Source organism: Cynocephalus volans, chromosome 9 (genome assembly GCF_027409185.1).
Source record: "Cynocephalus volans isolate mCynVol1 chromosome 9, mCynVol1.pri, whole genome shotgun sequence".
NCBI lineage: Eukaryota > Metazoa > Chordata > Mammalia > Dermoptera > Cynocephalidae > Cynocephalus > Cynocephalus volans.
In genome coordinates, this window is record NC_084468.1 from 103,276,963 (window position 1) to 103,294,847 (window position 17,885).

Sequence of the window (17,885 nt, forward strand, 5' to 3'; positions counted from 1 at the left end):
ATGCAAGAATGATCTCATATATGCACATAGTTTAAAATTTCATCTGTAATTCTGATTTCAGACTATGCAGTTTTGGAATCCTCTCCTTAAACTTGACTAGTTCAATTGTTTATAAAAAAATTAGAAACTTACCAATTGTTATTCCTTTTTTATCATTTTTATTATTATTTACCTTGTCAGTACTTCTTATGTTTATCTTGCCAACTAAACTATAAAAGCATAGAGGACTTGTTTTGTTAATGATAATAAATTATCCACACAAAGCCTAACCAAGGACAGATGCATAATTTATTTATTAAGGAATATTTACTGTATACTCAACTAAGGTCAGGTTCTGTGCTAGCCTGGAGACACCAGTGGTAAATAAGAAAATACATCTGCAGACACAGATCACAGATCTGACTCAGTTGGATGAAAATTTATAAATAAATTCATGCAAGTAGTTTGCCTATATTTTGTTTCCGTCCATTTCAACCTGTTGTTTTGAAAGACAAGACGTAGTATACAAGAAGATCATGAGCCTGTGATTTGAGAAACCTGGATTTAGGAAACTTGGAAAATTAGGACAACTTTAAAGTGTCAGTTAAACTATTTGTGCTTTGTTTTCTTATTTTTTTGTCAAGTTTTTTTTTTTTTTTTCACGGCCCTGCTCTGGCATAAATCTATAGATGCAGAGACACTGGTACTGCATATTATTTTTCTTGGTTTTCATTCTGGCTTAGTAGGAAATAGTAGAAATTCAATTGAAGTTCTTTCAACATAACTAAACTTATAGATAAAATAAGAATTTTCATCAAACTGCTAAGATTTCCTTAACATACAGGTATGGTTTAGGTAGTATTGATTTTAGGCCAACTTCTATGGAGATAAAATGAATAGCTATTAAGTCCAAAATTTGTTTTCTATTCAGGCATTGTTCTATGTGTTTTACATGCATCTGTCTCATTCAATATTTTCAAAAGTGCTAACACTAAGAGTAGTTAGGAATAGAGTGAAGATTCTCCCAAAGAACTCAGGACACACCTTCAGTTTAAGTTCTTCCCATTAATGTAAAGTCCTCTCCATCATACATGCTCACTATTAATTAAGTTACTGTTTATGTCTTTGTCCTTTTTTTCTTTTCCTGGCTTTTTTTCTTTTTTTAGAACTATCAAACACATAAAACCAGAGAGCATATTATTTGTGCCCATATTTATGTAGAGCCATCACCAACTTCTCTACCTCTCTCCACTGAATTATTTTAAAGCAAATACCAGGCATCATAGTATTCCACTGTAAGTAGGTATGCCCAAAACATCATTATCACATCTAAAGAAAATAAAAATAATTCCTTAATGTCATTTAGTATATATTTACCGAGTTTCAAATTCCCCTGTCTCATAATGTTTCTAATAATTGACATTCAAATCAGGATTCAAACAAGATATGCCTTTTTTCTTTTGATAACCTTCCTATCATACCTAACATATCCATTGGGTCTTCAGTCCTTTTACTCTACTGCTTATTTTGTTAATAACTCATTATACTTTCCCATTTCCTCCTTTCATTGTCAACAACTCATTTATCCTAATACAGGAGTGGCCAATCTTCCTCTGTTAATTTAACGATATTGCTATGCAGTTGGAATCCAATATATTTAGACTGGAACTATGTCTTGTCACAGTTAGAGAAAATAACAGCATACTATTTGATGATTATTCTTAACTATCACTAAAAGAGTCATAAATCTTTTATGCACAATGGTCAATAATTTACTTTCCTAGATGAATCCCAATAATCTATCAACCTAAACGCATCCATTGAAGTTATAATATTTTTGTTTCAATAAAAATATTTGTAGCAAATTCTTAAGCACTAAAAATAAAGAAAATAAAAATTATTTTAATTGAACCAACCAAATCAGAAATAACTATAATTGCCATTGTGCTATACTCTATTTTCTTGCTTATATACTTGCATAAGAAATGCAGAGAGAGCCATAACAAAGATGCTGAAAGAATTGTAGTTATGAAAGCAAATTATAGATTCGGACAATTACTGATTCAAACTCTGCTTCAGATAATTATTAGCTTTTTCATCTACAAATCTTAATCTCTCTGAGCATGAGTTTCCTCACACCCAAAAATGTAAAATAATAGTAGTGTTTATATTACTGCACACTTTCTTAAAAAGTGGTATGGCAATTAAGAATGTTAGTCCATTTATCATACTGCATAGATTTGAGTCCAAGCTTAATTATTTATTGTGTGGACAACTTATTTATGAATAAGTGTGAGTTTTCTTACTTTGAAAAGTGAAGTCGATAATGAGATATAAATGGATATTGTATTGAAAATTTTAGAAAGCCTGTAACATTAGAAAATATACATTTTTTAAAGTAAAACTCTCACATAAGAGCATTTTTTGTTTGAAATCTCTGATCATATGCTTGTTACCAAATTTAAAACATTTTGATAGTAATGACTTCAATTATATCACAGGGTCAACAATGGAAAAATATTCAGTATGTAAGGTACCCAATAATGCAAAGAGCTCTTCTTGCTAACTCTGCTAACTTTGCTTATATTTGATTATTTTTAAGTCAAATTAGTAACCACCTGACCTGCTAAAATATAGCTGATGAAAAATTTATCGACAATATAAAGACTCCTCTGCAACCATGTGAAATTAATATATATATATCACTGAGACTTGAACTAGTGGATATATAAAATTTCTCTTCATCCTTACAGCAGTCTACATGTAAATAGAATATTTGAGATTTTGTAAAACTTTTACTCACTTTCAGACTTACATATGCCATTTTTTGGCCCTCAAGAAAGGCGGTATTCAAAAACCTACAATAAATAGATTCTGGTTTTAATTTTTATTAAAATGAAAGCATAGTCAAAAGAATCCCTTCACGTCTAAAATAATTCTTTTCATAAATCACAAGAATAGACTTTCTGTCTGATCTAACGTCCTTGATTATGAGAAAAAAAATTTTTTTGAAACAAAAATAGACATTTATATTTAGTATTTTAATATACATGATTGTTTCTGTATTAAATTGCTTCTGTATAACATTCAAGTAGGTAACAGAAAATATTTCTATAAATAATTGATTTTTCAAATAATTTTACATGTGGTCTAGAAAGATAAAAACTAGTTCACTTTTTAAAAAGGAATCTTTTAAGAAAAGACTTTAAATACACTCAAAAAATTTTGCACGCAACTTCAGAAAGCAACTCAGAATTCCAGGAAAGAGAATTCATGTAGCCCCTAGGGTGAAGGCCCAGATATGACACCTCTGGTTTCCACCTGGACAGTTCCATTAACACATTCGAAACACAGGAGGCTCCTCAGAGACTCAGCACTCTGTTTTGCCTCACTGACTCCATCTTTTCCCTTTGACAGTCACCCTTTGAGATCCAGACCTGGAATGTGTCCAAACTACAACATAATATTAGTTATATTAACTGTGACATAATAAAGAATGTGCTTTAAAGGAATCAAAACGTGTGGTATAATTAAACAAATGTAATACATCCAGAGGATTTAGAAAAGAATTAAAAATTATGAAGCCTAATGACTCAAAATGAAGGCAAGCAGTGTCCCAGGCAAGCATGTATGTATTATATGACTGTGCTGGGCAAGTGGCTCACCCAGAAGGCAGAAAATGTCAGCTGTGGTTAGAATAAGTGAAAAGAAAAGATTGCTTCATGGTATAAGCCAGATCAGTAGGAAACTTGCAGAGATATAAGGTAAGGCAGATGGTACATGCTAGCTACACTGACGACAGCAATACAACATCTAAAAGCCAAAATCCTACTGTCTTGTTTTTTCTTCCTTAATTCAGATCAAATTGTCCAGGGATTTTTTGCTGTCACTGAGACATAACCACAAGGTCTTTGGAAAATTTTATTCTTTCCTTCCCTATCCAAAAAGAAAAAAATAGAAAATGTTCGTTAGAATATAAATATTCTTAGAACAAGAAAACTACTTTATTTCAAATGCGTTCACAACTTTTAGTGAATATTGGTATTTGAAATCTGTGATATGGCACGTCACTTGACCTAATACTATAAATTGTTATGTGTTCTTAAAGCTTTCATTCTGAGAATAGTCAGCAGGGTATCTAGTTTTAAACGTTTTTCTTATGTGAATAAAAAATGAAAACTTTTTAAGCCTTCTCTAAAAATAATATAGTCAATCTCTCTCTAGCCCGGCATAGACAGCAAAATGATACCATTGCAAAATAATTGTCTACTCTTTAAATGTCCCTATTGTGTTATCCCTCAGAGAATCTGTCTCTCTCAAACATCTCTGATTCTAAAATCTCTCTGAAATACAGAAAAATACTGTAAAATATCTACAGCATTAATGTATGCTTAAAGAGGTTATACTTGTATATAATATGAATTTCCACTTGACTTTATTATGTTTCTGTTTACCCAGTTTCACACAACTCAAATTACAGACCTACTGTGAACGGCAGGTGGAAAATCAGTAAGAGGGTAGGTAATTTTTTATTGTCATGACAGATGGTAAAGCAATAAATGAAGTTAGAATGTTTTATGGTCCTAGTAATGTCAGGAAATAGATAATAATAATAAATTATAGTAGACAGTATTAAGTCAAGAAAGTATATTGTAACCTCTAAAGTAACCACTAAAAAGAACAGCAAGAAAGGTATGACTAACAGGCTAATTTTGCAGAAGAGAGATGGAAGGAGATTAAATTTTAAAAATTTGCATTTAGTTACTTCAAGAAGGAAAGAAGGAATAGAAAATAAATAGTAGATATCATATGAGACAAACAAGGGGAAAACTATTTGCAACTTTAAACTAGAAATAAAAAACAAAACTAGAAATATATCCAGAAAAAAGAAATATATCCAGAAAAAAAAATCAAACTGTCTTTAAAAAATAATTAAAAGCTATTTATAAGACACACATCTTAAATATAAGGAAATATAAAGTTTGAGAGTAAAAATAAAAAGTAAAACTAAGTAAAAGAAAAAATTTTTATAGCTCTATCGGACAAAGCAGGCTTTAAGGCAATATATATTATTAGAGATAAAGATGAGCATTTTGAAATTTTAATTAAATGGCCAATCCAATGAGAAGATATAAAAATTATTTTCTTTATTGATCTAGTGATTTGGCTTCAAAATATATTCAGCAAAAGCCAATGGAAATAAAAGGATAAATAGGTTAACTCTCAATTATTGTAAGAATTGACGTTTTTTCTCACTGATCAAATAAACTGATGAAAAAATTAGTAAGCATGTAAAAGAATGACAATGACAAATCTGACCTAATTGATGGGTATAGGATGCCATATGCCGCAATAAGAGAATACATCTTTTTATCAAATAAATATTAGCAAAATCAACCATATGTTGGGTTTATACAAATTTCAAAAAAATTAAATCATTTAGATTAGGATATCTGACCACAGCAGAATTACAATACAAGAAAATCCTCAACTTCTAAAAAAAAGGTCAAACAACAAATCTCAACAAAAAGTAAAAAGTATTTTTAACTAAGTGATAATGAATACACAACATGTCAAACCTTGAGGGATAACAGCTAAACTATGCTTAGAGGGAAACTTATATTCTTTAATGCATATATCACAAAAGAAATGGTGAAAATCAATGATCTACATATCAAGCCATTTCTAGAAATTAGAAAGTAGCAAGTTAAACTGAAAGAAGGAAAAAAATAATAAAGTAGGAGCAGAAAGTAATAAAATAAAAAGTAAATTTACAGTAGGTAAAAATCAATAAAACCATAAATTGGATCCATGAAAAGACAAAAAAAAAAAAAATGATAGATGTACAGAAAGACTGAGTAAGTAAAAAAGAAAGGGAGAAAGAGAAGGCAGAATTTACCAAGATCAGAAATGAAGAGGACATCATTACAGAGCCTATAAACTTCAAAAATATAAAAAGAAAATATATGTACAAATGTGTACCAATAAATTTTAAAAATACACGGACTGGAAAAATCTCTTAAAAAACAATTTACCAAAATTGACAAAGGGAGAAATTAAAAAACTAAGTATTTTTGTAACTGTTTAATCTCTACTTAAATAACATTTATGGAAAGAAATCTCCAGACCTAAATTTTTACCAGAGAATTATCCCAAATATTTAAATAATATTCCATACAAATGTTTTCAGAGAATAGAAAAAGGAGTAATTTCCAACTCATTGTATGAAATCAGCCTCACCCTGACACAAAAGTCTCACAAAAATGTAGTAAAAAAGATAATTTACAGACCAATATCGATAAATATGGATGAGAAAAAAAAATCCTTAACAAACTATTAGCTAATCACAACCAGTCATATAAAATGAATTAAAATTTTATACTTACGTTGAAAGTTTTCTATGCCTGATAAATTGATGGCTTCTAAAGAAATTTTGAAAATAATATCTGTGTAAAATTATTACTAAGCCCAATTCAAAATAGGTTTCAAGTGTAACTTGAAGATTTACATTTATAAATTAAATAATAAAGACTCTCAAAGTAAAGCAAAATCTGAACAAATACTGTTACTACTTTGGTCATAATGTGCAGCTTACTTCCCGATGTAGCTTTCCTCACCTCTCAGTTTTTCTGACTGATACATGAACGAGTATACAGATAATAAAATAAGGTTTCCCGAAATGTGTTCTGCACAATTCTGGTGCAGGTTTTTAAAAATATGAAGAGAATCTCTTTAAAAATTAAAACTGCCTTATTGTTAAATAAAATTGAGTAACAATGAGCTAAATAAAATTATGTTTCTTTTAAAAAAAACAAAAACAAAAACCTGGAGTATACCTTAGAGATTGATACACTCAAAGAGAAACCCATATTACACTTAAGAGTTTTCCAAGTTTATTTCATCACAGACCCACCACCTTCCTTTTCTTGTCGAAGAGCACCCTTTGAGTAATTCTGTGTTAAGTAAACTTCAAATAAATCTGAGGATTCCAAGAACCTTTCGTGTTTGGTATGCCAAGAATTATACAAAAGCCCATTATACAAATGAGGAAACTAAAGTTCAGAAAAGCAAGATTTGCCTATGGCTGTGGGTCAGGCAGGTGAGAGAAAATATACATATTTCATTTTCAATGATTCATGAAGACCGTAATAAGTCTAAAATGCTATTTTCTTCATTTAGATAATCTTAATATTGCTGGATTCATTTGCTTTTACCCTTTGATTTCTTACCTCTGTCTTGCCAATTTCCTACTGTGGCTCAACCAAGCAATCCATTTTTTTGTTACTTTGCCCAAGCTATTAAGAATATAGTAGCTCATTTTTGTAATTTTGTGGGACTCTCACAATTTCCAAATCTTTAATCAACTACTAATAGGGCATTCCAAAGCCAAGTTTCTCATCTTATCCTACAGGTGTCTTAGCTTCATACTAGGAGGAAAGTGAGATCATCAAGAGCAAATACCCTCCAACATTCTTTCCACCTCAAAGTATACCACAAATTCACTAACGTTGATTTCCTTTCTCAAAGAAAAACATGATGAGTCTGTTTTCCTAAAACTGATTTTCTACCAATTATCATCTGCATCCTCTAATCATCTTAGGACAGTCTGCATTTGTTACTTCTTTTTTCTCACTTCCATTCACTCTTTCCTCTTAAAAGTCTTCATTCTTCTTGTCCTCATGGTCCTATTTGCTGAAACTGATCATTCTCTCTTAAACATTTTTTTCTTTTTTATCACCTATTTCACCTCTTTTTCATAGCTTCACTAATTCTCTGACCATGCTTTGTCTTCTTTACAAGCAAATTGCCTCTATTTGTTGCTCAAATACTGGTATCTCTCAGGATTTTATTGATCTATCTTCTTATGTAGATTAATCTTATGATTTACATAAATTCAACTATCAATTGTATAGTTAGGATCCTCAAATCCGTATCTTTAGTACTAGCCAGTCTCTTCTGAGTATCAAAGACATGTTTCCAAATGGCGGCTTAATCTGAGTACTCCACTGCCCAGAGCTGAATTTTTCATCTTCCCTTAAAGGAAAGCCTGCTCCCCTACCTGTTTTCCCATATAATAATAAATCACTACTTACTCTGTCACCATAGCTAAAAATCTACCATTCACAAATTCTCACTCTTCCAAACTTCTAATATTAAATACAGATTTTAAGTCTTATTTTCTTAAATTACTTCTTTAAATGATTCCATTCTCTCTAGTTCTATTATCCTAGTGAAAAAAACTCATCATTATGACTATTTTGAGAGTCTGATGATCCCCTTGTTTCACTTTCTTACAAAAAAATACCCTTCATCTTGCTACCAGTTATCTCTTTCATTTCAATACATATCTCTCTTTCATGGACATATCTAATTATAACTGTCTTACATTTTTAAAAACTTAGAGGTTTTCCCACTGTATACAATACACAGATTAAACTCTTCACTATAGAATCCAAGGCCATTTGCAATGTAGCCCCAAGTACCCTCCCAGTCACACTTCTAATTGCTACTTCATTCACTCCATGTTCTGGTCATACTTTTGTATCAGTCATTACCACACCTCCATGACTATGTGGGAACAATACCTGCAAGGTGTGTGTGTTTACTATTCTTTTCTTTTAAAATCCTACTCTTTCGTTATTCAAGACCTAGCCAAAATGCACTGAACTTTTTCCAAGGAAATCCTGCTCATTTTTTCCTTTTTTACTCATCAGAAACACATTGACTTTTATCTAAAATCACATGGCTTTAATGATACTTTTCATTTTATATATATATATATTTATATATATATTTAATTACATATATATTAATTTTATATATATACATTAATTTTATATATATATACATATAAATAGAGGTAGTGAAAATCAAATGATATATAATCTGGGAAATCAGAGATTTGTTCATTTTAATCCTATGTCTTCTTTTAACAGGCTATGATACCTTAGAGAAGTTATTTTTCTCTCTGAAAATTAGTTTCCTCATCTGTCAAGAGGGACAACCTCAGGCATGTTGGACATATTAAAGAAGACACAGTGCCTAGAACATAAATTATTTAGTTTAATTTACTTTAATAAAAATGTTAACAATAATAATAAAAATAAAAGTAACATTAGGTACATGCTAATGTTTTATATAACTTTCTAAGCACTTTACATGTATTAGTTAATTCAATCCTCACAGCAGCCCTAGATGATTATTAGTATAATTTTCCCATTTTATATGGGAGGAAATACTTAACAGGTTAATTAACCTGACCAGTGTCACAGATACAGTAAATAGGAGAGCCAGAATTTCAACACAGGTGGTCTGGCTCCAGATCTCCATCTGGCTAAGAAACGCAATCGTGAGACATTGTTTGGTGTTTATGCTGTTTCTCCAAGCCTTTTCCCTTTCTGCTTTGTAGCCAGTTCCAATTCTGGCCCCATCCCAGCCCAGATTCTGCCAGACCACTGACGCTGGCATTGAGACTCACTCACTCCAGTTTTGGACATCAGCTTTGCCCAACAGATCCTGAGTTTGCTGATCCTTAGGAACTTCCAGGAAACTCCAAACATCTTTCCGCTGCCACCACCACTGATCCTTCACAAGGGCAATGCTCCACTCCACTTCTAACAGTCCCAACTTCTAACAGTCCCATGGCCAGTAATCTTTCAAGTGGAAAGGCATTTTGACAGTCCTCCACAGAAGGAAAACAGAATGATGTTCCTCATCACTTTTTTTTTTAAATAAGGAAAATTAAAACCAATAAAAATTTAATTTATTTCAGATCTTCAAATTCCTAGTTAATGTCTTAAATGAAAATAATTGATGATTTGGGTAAGGTAAGAGAGTTTCATATTGATTGCTTGCAAATGAGATTTCCTTTTACAAGTCATGCAAAATTTCATTTTTCCTCATCTTCTGAATACAACCCTTTCACTTGCTACATCCATAGCTTTTATACTTGGCTGTTCATATCCAGTTCTCTCCTGCCTTTTTATATTATCTTCCTGAAAATATTCAAAGGATATAAGCTGACAATCCCGGTACAACACTAATGCCCTTAAAGTATTGTCTGTCTCCCTTTTTCAAAAAAAATTCCAATTATTTGAGATAAATCTAAAAGATAAACTCAGAAATTTTTTAATCTGAGGTGAATCTGGTTATGAGTTTCTGTTATAGCAAGACTATTAAATCATTAGAAATACAAATAAACACAGATTAAATTGATCTAGGGGATACACAGTATTTCTCTTTTTACTTTATTTGCTCTGAATAAGTTTTAGCAGAAATCATTAATCTAGTAATTCCAATAGTAAAACTGAAGAGGTTGTAATCTAAGTTATTTATTAAGCTTTAAGGGCAGATCAAAAGCAATTGCTCTCTTGGAGATATATAGAGGAAGAAATATTGAGAGCCACAAAAGGAATCTAAAAGGTAGAAATGCCAACATGCCTAGCAAGTTTTTTTTTTAAATACCTACATCCTGAGCTGAAATGCTCTAAAGATTACACACCCTGTGGCAAACCAAACAAAGAAGCATGCTCTGTTAATTTTTTATGGGGATTGGGGGATATGTGTATTACTTGAAATTTTGCTTCAATGTCTAGGAACAAAATAAAAGGTGAGACATTTGTGGTTCACTGACCTAAAATTGTTTCAAAGAATAAGGTGATTCCAAAGCCTAAGGATATATTTAGAGGTGTAGCATAGCAGATATCATCATTTGGCACCTTATGGGTATTGACTGTGGAAAATAAAGTTACCTATTCTACTAATCTACACCATAGGAAAAATATTTTTGCAGTAAGATGTGTTACTAATTACAGCAAATTTCTACTAAATAGCTATAGGTTTTAGAGAATTCATCAGAATTTAATGTCATTTTCTTTAGCTGAAAATATGTAAGGACAAAAATAGTAAACCTATATTAGAAATCAAGGTTGAAATATATGACCACTGGGTTCACAGTAGTGAACTCTCATAGTAACATATTTTTCGTCTGGTATTGTTAACACTGTGCAACAAAGACTGTCAGACTATAGGGAAAATTAATAGCTGCACCTATGCTAGAGAGAAGAAAAATGCTTATAACTGGACCAAAATATTCACATAAACTCCCTTGGTCTATGTTTAATCAGTATCATTTTTCAGCATAAGAAATCTTCATGTTTATTTACAACTTCTACCTTGGTAGAGCAGAATGTTCATGATCTGTTTCACTTGGAATGCTTTCAAAATGCTTTCTTAGAAAGTGAGGTTTTCAACATATTTCCTGTGGTAAGATAGTCTTCTCTCTGGTAATAAAGCATCTTTCTAGGTTACCCACTAGTGTCCAACTATCAAAGTAGACTTTGAGTGGACATATAAAATAAGGAAGCTTATCCCCTGGGATGTAAGGAAAGTCTATAGGACTTACTTGCATTCTCAGTGCATTAGTGGGCCAAGCAGATTCTTTTATCAAACTCGATGATTGTTGTCTTAGAACTCAGGGAGCAGGGCCTTAAGAAATAGGTAATTGGAACTGTAAATTGTGAGTTGAAGGTTGGGAGATGGGGATCCAGGACAACAGCATGAGTCTTAGGTGACTGAGAGGGTCATAATGGCAAGGCTTGGACAAGAGATATCTGAAATAGCTGCTGACTTGAGTCCTTTAAATCTAAAGAGTTTCTTTGGCTGGTCGCAGAGGATTGTGATTGCAAGTCAGAAAATCAAGCTCCTGCTGGCTTGGAAGAGAGGAAACATCCACATTGTGAATTGCCTATGGGGGTTGCAGGCAGCCTCTAGGAGCTGATAGCAGATCCAAGCCAATGCCAGCAAGGAAATGAGGACCTCAGTCCTACAGCCACAAGGAACTAAATTCTGCCAACAAGAATAAGCTTAGAAATAAAATTTTCAACACAGCTTCCAGATGAGAACTCAGCCTTATTGACACCTTGAATTCAGCCATGTGAGAATCCGAGCAGATAATCCAGCCACTCTGTGTCCTGACTTTTGACCTATAGAACTGTGAGCTAATAAAATGACTGTTGTTTTAGCTGCTGCATTTGTGGTAATTTGTAGAACAGCAATGGGAACTAATACAATTGGGAAAGTGATGATAACACTAAGAAGGAACTAGTATAATAGGAAACCCACATAGAAGGAGTAAAGGCAATATCTCATTAGGGCTTAAATCCTCTGCAGATGTGATATTTCAAATTGGCAATTTGGGAGCAGGTGACATAAGTAAGGTAGAACACAGTAACACAATATAGTTGAGTTATTGAAGTTGACTTTTTCTATGGTGTTATTCCTGCTGCTAAGAAAAAAATTCTAAACACACTGTATTGGTTTTGTTCCCTGAAACTGGGAAGCTTTGAATAATCAAACTGTTTCGGTCACTTTCCATTTCAAAAAATCAGAATCCCTAGGGGTGGGATAAATACATTCTTTTAAACTGCCCAGATGTTTCCATCCAATAAGTAATCCAGTTTGAGAACCAGTGCTTAAAGCCCATAGCTCAAATGGTGAAGACTTTACGTTCACTCCAATTTGTGAAAGAAATACAACTAAAAACTAATATTAAATTTTCATCCAGTCAATAATAATAGTTAATATCTGTCAAGTACTATCTACCTACCTGGTTGTTTTAAGCATTTTCTAAGTATGAGCACAATTAATTCTAGAAAAGTCCTACAAGGTAGATGTTGTTTTTTCATTACCCTCATTTTACATATGAGAAAACTGAGAAACAAATAAATGAATGACTTGTTCAAAGTCACACAGCAAGTGAGTATACCAGCACTCCAATAGCAGCTACTGCCCCCACAGCTCCCATGCTAAATCTCCTCTCGATATTGCTTGCATTTGTCCAGACTGCTATGTTCCTCCTTAGCAACTGCAGACGAAAGCAAATAGCATTTTCTGGAGCAGTTTTTTTGTCTCTTAGTCATTTCCTCCCAAATATGTAAAACAAAACCATTTAGGCTTTTCCCAAAAAGAGTTAATGCTAGAATAAACCTCTCTGACTCTTAATAATTATTTGATCAACAGGAGCCAGTAAATAATATTATCCTCTTAGGGCCTATAATTAGAGGGGTATCTCTTCTTTCCTAGGGTGAGTCAAAATCTACACAAGATATTCAAACAATATACAATTGTTTCTCAAAAATATAGTACAGAAAAACTTAGGTGATTATCAAATGAGAGTACAGAGAATTTAACACAACCGATTATTGGATAGTGGATGAAGAATGACCTTCATATGCCTCCACCGTTGAGAAAATCTATGATGGAGATCATCTGCAAGAAGTATTTATTGTTCATTCTGTTACACAACAGCTAGATACAAACTCTTTTAAAGAGAGATTCGTATACATAAATTTTTCATTAAAAGTGTCCTAATTTCTGGACTTAATTAGTTCATCTAACAAATATTTATTGGCACCTTTGAGGTACAATACACAATACTAACTGTTGGGGATATTAATACATTGAAAGAGTATTAATATCTACTGAAGAGATTATAGATTATAGGAGAAAATAAGCAACACACACAGAAAATTAATTCTAATAATTGTCATAGTAAAGCAGCAGGAAAAACTGAAAAAAATGTCATAGAAATTCAGCTAAAGAGAGTTTTCCTCTGACAAGGCAGAAATAAAGAGTCTATGAGCACTTTTGTTTAAGTCACTTGTGTATTTTGGAAAAATTATCATTATTATGCTTGCTTTTGAGTAGAATTCCATGAGAATCTACTTTGGCCATTCATAATACTTATTTCTCATGATTAATAATTTAAAGTTCTTTGTGACGTTGCAATTTCATCCATAAGGCATGTGTCCCAAATGCAGAGCATTATAAGAGAAACAGCTACAAAGCTTTGTTTTTATACAACGCACATTTTAGGCATCTAATATTTTAATCATTGAAAATTCCGTTTATAAACTCTGAATTTTATTAAACCATTTGCCTTAAGTATACATGTTATTTGATATTGTCCATTTTTTTCTCCACCTCTGAGACCTAATGTACCTTAAAGAGATTCTCTATTTTACAAATGAGGAACCAACAGGTAGTTTGACTTCCTAAAATAACCCAATAAATGACATAACAAGATCATTATCAGATATCTTAATTTCCTTCTAACTGTGCAATGTTCAGTTCACCACACTACAGTCCTATACCTTCTCTTCTCTGCCCCTTGAGGCCATGTAGATCACAAGACAGAGATCCTGAAAGTTTAATAAACCATTCCTGCACTATTAATTGGCACTAAAAAGGATGAGTAATATTTAACAAAATGGGAGAATCTGTTTGCAGCATTCATTTTACCAAATATGTAATTTTCCTCCCACAAACGGACATATAAATGTTCACTTTACCCCCACGTGCTGGAAAGAGTAGGTAACTCAGCCGGGAGAGAGAGCTGTTCACAGCGGAGAGACACAGGCTGGAGAGAACGCTCAAGTGAAAGAAAGATATGAAAAGACAAATAAAAACATTAATAATGTTACTAAGTAAAAAGATTGGATGGACATCAGTTTGCAGACCTTAGGAGTATGAAAGAAAGTCTTCCACAGAACGCAATTACCAAAGACTGGGTACACAAATATTTAATTCGAAAACAAGTAGTTAAGGAAAGACTAAGAATTTTCTGTGATTTTTTGGTAATGACTCTCAGTCATTCTCATTCATAAGAAATACATGAAAAAAAGAGAATAAGCAACATCTGGATAAATAGAAATCACATCAGATTAGAGACTATTAGCCATTCTAGTTAAGAGTTAATACAGTTCCTTTAGAATACAAACTTGCACTTGTAATCAGAACACTACTAAATGTATATTACTTATTAAACATTTATAGTAAATTTGCTATAAAATGGGTGTTTTTAATATTTCAGGGTTTGCATTTAGTTGTCCTCAGCATGCTCTTCTTTAAAACCCCACATTTTTAGTGTTCCACTTTTTGAAAAAAGCTCTATATATATTGTTTTATTTATTTAAGGAACATATTTACATTTATCTCTTAACTTGTTTCAAAAAAATTAACATTGATCACAGAATTATATATAAAATGAATGGAAAATATATATATATATATAATAATGTTAGATTTAGACAATTATTTCAGCTGCAGCAATGGTGCTCTATGAAGATGAAATGAGTAAACAGCATCATTGTAGAATATGACCTTAACAGGGCTCAGGTTCCATCGCATCATTGCGTTTTATATTTGATCACTGAAACAATGCAATAACTAGCAGAGAAGTTGTGTTTAACTGCTTGAAAATGAGCATTTTATTGCATGCACTTGTTAATAGCATGGACTTCTCCTATTACAGGGCAAAGCCCTGTGTCTGATTTATAACTGTGTTCCTCAAGCTTGGCATATATTTAGCAAATGAGTAAATGGAGCATAATAAAACTCCTCAAGAGAAATGGACCAATTGACGCTATGAAGAAAACAAGCATATAAAATGTATGAAATCACAGATCCCAAACTCAATACTTGCTTGTTCCAAAACATATTAATATTCATTATCATGAAAGCAGAGTTCAAATTCTGTAATTTTTTTTTAATTCCAGATTTTAAAACTTAAAGAGAGACAAATTTCATTTAGTTTGATGAAACTCAATATCTAAAAAAGAGAAATTACCAAAAAGTAACATACACTTTAATTCATAAATTAAAAGTATAAATTCCATGATGGACAAAAAAGTACACTTAAAAATTTTAATAGAGTCCTTCTCTTCTGGCCAAGACAGGACCAGATTTACCTTCCTACTTGAAATAAATACTTTTTTAAAACACAAAGAAGAAAAAGGCAAAATAGCTGGAAAAACAGCTTTCAAGAAAATGGGCATTAGGCAAATAAGGATAGTGATCCCTGAGAGAAGAGAAACAAAAGAAGTGAGCCCTAACATTCCTGAATTTCCTGTCTTAAGAGAGGTTCTAGTCTGCACTACAAGGAGTGGGAACCCAGGAATCAAAAAAAACAGAGATGGAAGTCTAGGGGAGCCCAAACCGCTATAGTTCACAGGACAGAGCACCAGAAAAGAGAGACAGGAAACATTAGACATCTGTAGAGGACTCCTCAAGTCTTTAGCTGAGTAATGCTCAGCACATGCATTTAAAGAAATGACCTGAGGCTCGGAGAAGAACTAGGGGAAAGGATAAGAAGGAACATAGAATATAACTTGAAGATTGCACAAAGCCAGAAATGTTTCCCGTTCTCACCAGCCAGAGTAGAAAACTTAACTGATGGACTTAGGGAGGAGTACTTAGAAGGGTTTTGTCTCAGTAGTGAGGAAAATTAGACTGAATGTTGTTCTGCTACTGCCTAACAAAGCTTAAAGCAAGACCTGAAAGAATAAAAACTTTTATTCCAGAAACAGAAGCTTGGTTTAACACTTAACGAGCAATCAATTCACCCTGTTAACAGACTGAAGAAGGAAAATCGCATGATAGTCTCAATAGATGAAGAAAAAGCATTTGACAAAATCCAGCTTCCATTTCTTATAAATACTAGAAACAAACTGAGATTAGAAGGGAACTTTCTCAACTTGATAATGGGTTTTTACAAAAAATCCCAACAGCTAATATACTTAATGGTGAATGATTGAATGTTTTCCCCCTGGATCTGGAACAAAGCAAGCACATCCCCCAGCATCATTTCCATTCAGCTTTGCACCAATGTCCTAGGCTGTGGAACAAGGCAAGAAAGTGAAATAAAAGACATACAGATTGGAAAGGAAAATAAAACTTTTTACTCTTGTATAACATAATTATCTCTGTTGAAAATTCTATGGAAACTACAAAAATGCTACTAGAAATAGTAAGTTCATCTAGCAAGATTATAAAATATAATATCAACATAAAAATCTTTTGTATTTTGCTATACCAGCAACAAATCATTGGAAATAGAAATTATAAAATTCTAATTTACAAAACATCAAAAAGCATAAAATACAGGCAAGAGTTGTGCAAGACATGTCCCCTGAAAACTAAAAAACTTTGCTGAGGAAAATTAAAGACCAAAATAAATTGGATACATTATGTACATGGATCAAAATACTCAATTTTGTTAGGATGTTACTCTCCTCCAAATTGAGCTATATATTTAAAGCAATCTCAATCATAATCTTTGCAAGCTTTGTTTTCTGTAGAAATTAAGATGATTCTAAAATCTTATGGAAATCCAAAGAACAACAAATGGCCCCCAAAATTTTGAAAATCAAGAAAATTTTGGAAAATTCACACTATCTTTTTTCAAGACTCATTATAAAGCTATAGTAATCAATGCAATGGTGTTAAGATAGACAAATAGATCAACTGAACAGAAAGGAGATACTAGAAATAGACTCAAATATATACAAACAATCAATTTTTGGCAAAGGTACAAAAACTATTGAATGGAGAAAGGATGCATAGCATTTCCAACAAATGATGTTGGGAGAAAAAAAAAACCCATATCCATATGCAAAAATAAGCATTAATATAAACCTCACAGCACATACAAAAAATGAACCCATAGTGATCGCAGACCTAACTGTATAACCTAAAACTATAAACTTCTGCAAGAAAAGCAAACGCATAAATCATTTAAGAAGTAATGTACTTCATCAAAGTTAGGAACTTCTATTTTTGATACTGTTAAAAGAATAAAAAGACAAGCCACAGACTAGAGAAAATATTTGCAATTCATATATCTAATAAAGGATGTGTATTGACAGTATGCAGTGAACTCTCAATAACTCCATAATAAGAAAACAAACCACCCAAAAAAAAAAATGGGCAGAAGATTTGAAAAGATACTTCACCAAAAATGATATGCAGATGGAAAATAACAAGTGAAAAGATACTCAACATCATTATTCATTAGGTAAATGCAAATAAAAACTGCACTGATATACATCTACCTGTCTACAAAAACA